Source organism: Musa acuminata, unplaced genomic scaffold, assembly GCF_036884655.1.
Source record: "Musa acuminata AAA Group cultivar baxijiao unplaced genomic scaffold, Cavendish_Baxijiao_AAA HiC_scaffold_419, whole genome shotgun sequence".
In the NCBI taxonomy this organism is placed as follows: Eukaryota; Viridiplantae; Streptophyta; class Magnoliopsida; order Zingiberales; family Musaceae; genus Musa; species Musa acuminata.
The window spans coordinates 137,501-142,500 of NW_027020667.1; positions in this window are offsets into that span (position 1 = coordinate 137,501).

A 5,000-nucleotide genomic window follows, 5' to 3' on the forward strand; every position below is an offset into this window, starting at 1 on the left:
GCTGCGCGAGCGAGCGGAGAGCGGCGAACAGCGAGCGAAGCGCGAGGCAGCACCGTCCCTGCTATACGAAAGCCCCATCCAGCCCTGTGCCACCCGGGGGGTTCCAGGGTGCTGAGATGGCTGACATTTTGCTCCGCTCACGACGGTCACCGCGCCACACAAGAACAGCCCAAAAACAGGCCAAAACAGCCCAAAAACGGGCCAAAACTGGCCATTTTTGGCTGCGCGAGCGAGCGGCGAGCGGCGAACAGCGAGCGAAGCGAGAGGCAGCACCGTCCCTGCTATACGAAAGCCCCATCCAGCCCTGTGCCACCCGGGGGGTTCCAGGGTGCTGAGATGGCTGACGTTTTGCTCCGCTCACGACGGTCACCGCACCACGCAAGAACAGGCCAAAAACTGGCCAAAACAGCCCAAAAACGGGCCAAAACTGGCCATTTTTGGCTGCGCGAGCGAGCGGCGAGCGGCGAACAGCGAGCGAAGCGAGAGGCAGCACCGTCCCTGCTATACGAAAGCCCCATCCAGCCCTGTGCCACCCGGGGGGTTCCAGGGTGCTGAGATGGCTGACGTTTTGCTCCGCTCTCGACGGTCACCGCGCAATGCAAGAACAGGCCAAAAACTGGCCAAAACGGCCCAAAAACGGGCCAAAACTGGCCATTTTTGGCTGCGCGAGCGGCGAGCGGCGGACAGCGAGCGAAGCGAGAGGCAGCACCGTCCCTGCTATACGAAAGCCCCATCCAGCCCTGTGCCACCCGGGGGGTTCCAGGGTGCTGAGATGGCTGACGTTTTGCTCCGCTCTCGACGGTCACCGCGCAATGCAAGAACAGGCCAAAAACTGGCCAAAACGGCCCAAAAACGGGCCAAAACTGGCCATTTTTGGCTGCGCGAGCGAGCGGCGAGCGGCGGACAGCGAGCGAAGCGAGAGGCAGCACCGTCCCTGCTATACGAAAGCCCCATCCAGCCCTGTGCCACCCGGGGGGTTCCAGGGTGCTGAGATGGCTGACGTTTTGCTCCGCTCTCGACGGTCACCGCGCAATGCAAGAACAGGCCAAAAACTGGCCAAAACGGCCCAAAAACGGGCCAAAACTGGCCATTTTTGGCTGCACGAGCGAGCGGCGAGCGGCGGACAGCGAGCGAAGCGAGAGGCAGCACCGTCCCTGCTATACGAAAGCCCCATCCAGCCCTGTGCCACCCGGGGGGTTCCAGGGTGCTGAGATGGCTGACGTTTTGCTCCGCTCTCGACGGTCACCGCGCAATGCAAGAACAGGCCAAAAACTGGCCAAAACGGCCCAAAAACGGGCCAAAACTGGCCATTTTTGGCTGCACGAGCGAGCGGCGAGCGGCGGACAGCGAGCGAAGCGAGAGGCAGCACCGTCCCTGCTATACGAAAGCCCCATCCAGCCCTGTGCCACCCGGGGGGTTCCAGGGTGCTGAGATGGCTGACGTTTTGCTCCGCTCTCGACGGTCACCGCGCAATGCAAGAACAGGCCAAAAACTGGCCAAAACGGCCCAAAAACGGGCCAAAACTGGCCATTTTTGGCTGCACGAGCGAGCGGCGAGCGGCGGACAGCGAGCGAAGCGAGAGGCAGCACCGTCCCTGCTATACGAAAGCCCCATCCAGCCCTGTGCCACCCGGGGGGTTCCAGGGTGCTGAGATGGCTGACGTTTTGCTCCGCTCTCGACGGTCACCGCGCAATGCAAGAACAGGCCAAAAACTGGCCAAAACGGCCCAAAAACGGGCCAAAACTGGCCATTTTTGGCTGCGCGAGCGAGCGGCGAGCGGCGGACAGCGAGCGAAGCGAGAGGCAGCACCGTCCCTGCTATACGAAAGCCCCATCCAGCCCTGTGCCACCCGGGGGGTTCCAGGGTGCTGAGATGGCTGACGTTTTGCTCCGCTCTCGACGGTCACCGCGCAATGCAAGAACAGGCCAAAAACTGGCCAAAACGGCCCAAAAACGGGCCAAAACTGGCCATTTTTGGCTGCACGAGCGAGCGGCGAGCGGCGGACAGCGAGCGAAGCGAGAGGCAGCACCGTCCCTGCTATACGAAAGCCCCATCCAGCCCTGTGCCACCCGGGGGGTTCCAGGGTGCTGAGATGGCTGACGTTTTGCTCCGCTCTCGACGGTCACCGCGCAATGCAAGAACAGGCCAAAAACTGGCCAAAACGGCCCAAAAACGGGCCAAAACTGGCCATTTTTGGCTGCACGAGCGAGCGGCGAGCGGCGGACAGCGAGCGAAGCGAGAGGCAGCACCGTCCCTGCTATACGAAAGCCCCATCCAGCCCTGTGCCACCCGGGGGGTTCCAGGGTGCTGAGATGGCTGACGTTTTGCTCCGCTCTCGACGGTCACCGCGCAATGCAAGAACAGGCCAAAAACTGGCCAAAACGGCCCAAAAACGGGCCAAAACTGGCCATTTTTGGCTGCACGAGCGAGCGGCGAGCGGCGGACAGCGAGCGAAGCGAGAGGCAGCACCGTCCCTGCTATACGAAAGCCCCATCCAGCCCTGTGCCACCCGGGGGGTTCCAGGGTGCTGAGATGGCTGACGTTTTGCTCCGCTCTCGACGGTCACCGCGCAATGCAAGAACAGGCCAAAAACTGGCCAAAACGGCCCAAAAACGGGCCAAAACTGGCCATTTTTGGCTGCGCGAGCGAGCGGCGAGCGGCGGACAGCGAGCGAAGCGAGAGGCAGCACCGTCCCTGCTATACGAAAGCCCCATCCAGCCCTGTGCCACCCGGGGGGTTCCAGGGTGCTGAGATGGCTGACGTTTTGCTCCGCTCTCGACGGTCACCGCGCAATGCAAGAACAGGCCAAAAACTGGCCAAAACGGCCCAAAAACGGGCCAAAACTGGCCATTTTTGGCTGCACGAGCGAGCGGCGAGCGGCGGACAGCGAGCGAAGCGAGAGGCAGCACCGTCCCTGCTATACGAAAGCCCCATCCAGCCCTGTGCCACCCGGGGGGTTCCAGGGTGCTGAGATGGCTGACGTTTTGCTCCGCTCTCGACGGTCACCGCGCAATGCAAGAACAGGCCAAAAACTGGCCAAAACGGCCCAAAAACGGGCCAAAACTGGCCATTTTTGGCTGCACGAGCGAGCGGCGAGCGGCGGACAGCGAGCGAAGCGAGAGGCAGCACCGTCCCTGCTATACGAAAGCCCCATCCAGCCCTGTGCCACCCGGGGGGTTCCAGGGTGCTGAGATGGCTGACGTTTTGCTCCGCTCTCGACGGTCACCGCGCAATGCAAGAACAGGCCAAAAACTGGCCAAAACGGCCCAAAAACGGGCCAAAACTGGCCATTTTTGGCTGCACGAGCGAGCGGCGAGCGGCGGACAGCGAGCGAAGCGAGAGGCAGCACCGTCCCTGCTATACGAAAGCCCCATCCAGCCCTGTGCCACCCGGGGGGTTCCAGGGTGCTGAGATGGCTGACGTTTTGCTCCGCTCTCGACGGTCACCGCGCAATGCAAGAACAGGCCAAAAACTGGCCAAAACGGCCCAAAAACGGGCCAAAACTGGCCATTTTTGGCTGCACGAGCGAGCGGCGAGCGGCGGACAGCGAGCGAAGCGAGAGGCAGCACCGTCCCTGCTATACGAAAGCCCCATCCAGCCCTGTGCCACCCGGGGGGTTCCAGGGTGCTGAGATGGCTGACGTTTTGCTCCGCTCTCGACGGTCACCGCGCAATGCAAGAACAGGCCAAAAACTGGCCAAAACGGCCCAAAAACGGGCCAAAACTGGCCATTTTTGGCTGCACGAGCGAGCGGCGAGCGGCGGACAGCGAGCGAAGCGAGAGGCAGCACCGTCCCTGCTATACGAAAGCCCCATCCAGCCCTGTGCCACCCGGGGGGTTCCAGGGTGCTGAGATGGCTGACGTTTTGCTCCGCTCTCGACGGTCACCGCGCAATGCAAGAACAGGCCAAAAACTGGCCAAAACGGCCCAAAAACGGGCCAAAACTGGCCATTTTTGGCTGCACGAGCGAGCGGCGAGCGGCGGACAGCGAGCGAAGCGAGAGGCAGCACCGTCCCTGCTATACGAAAGCCCCATCCAGCCCTGTGCCACCCGGGGGGTTCCAGGGTGCTGAGATGGCTGACGTTTTGCTCCGCTCTCGACGGTCACCGCGCAATGCAAGAACAGGCCAAAAACTGGCCAAAACGGCCCAAAAACGGGCCAAAACTGGCCATTTTTGGCTGCACGAGCGAGCGGCGAGCGGCGGACAGCGAGCGAAGCGAGAGGCAGCACCGTCCCTGCTATACGAAAGCCCCATCCAGCCCTGTGCCACCCGGGGGGTTCCAGGGTGCTGAGATGGCTGACGTTTTGCTCCGCTCTCGACGGTCACCGCGCAATGCAAGAACAGGCCAAAAACTGGCCAAAACGGCCCAAAAACGGGCCAAAACTGGCCATTTTTGGCTGCACGAGCGAGCGGCGAGCGGCGGACAGCGAGCGAAGCGAGAGGCAGCACCGTCCCTGCTATACGAAAGCCCCATCCAGCCCTGTGCCACCCGGGGGGTTCCAGGGTGCTGAGATGGCTGACGTTTTGCTCCGCTCTCGACGGTCACCGCGCAATGCAAGAACAGGCCAAAAACTGGCCAAAACGGCCCAAAAACGGGCCAAAACTGGCCATTTTTGGCTGCGCGAGCGAGCGGCGAGCGGCGGACAGCGAGCGAAGCGAGAGGCAGCACCGTCCCTGCTATATACGAAAGCCCCATCCAGCCCTGTGCCACCCGGGGGGTTCCAGGGTGCTGAGATGGCTGACGTTTTGCTCCGCTCACGACGGTCACCGCACCACGCAAGAACGGACCATAAACAGGCCAAAACAGCCCAAAAACGGGCCAAAACTGGTCATTTTTGGCTGCGCGAGAGCGAGCGGCGAGCGGCGAACAGCGAGCGAAGCGTGAGGCAGCACCGTCCCTGCTATACGAAAGCCCCATCCAGCCCTGTGCCACCCGGGGGGTTCCAGGGTGCTGAGATGGCTGACGTTTTGCTCCGCTCACGACGGTCACCGCGCCATGC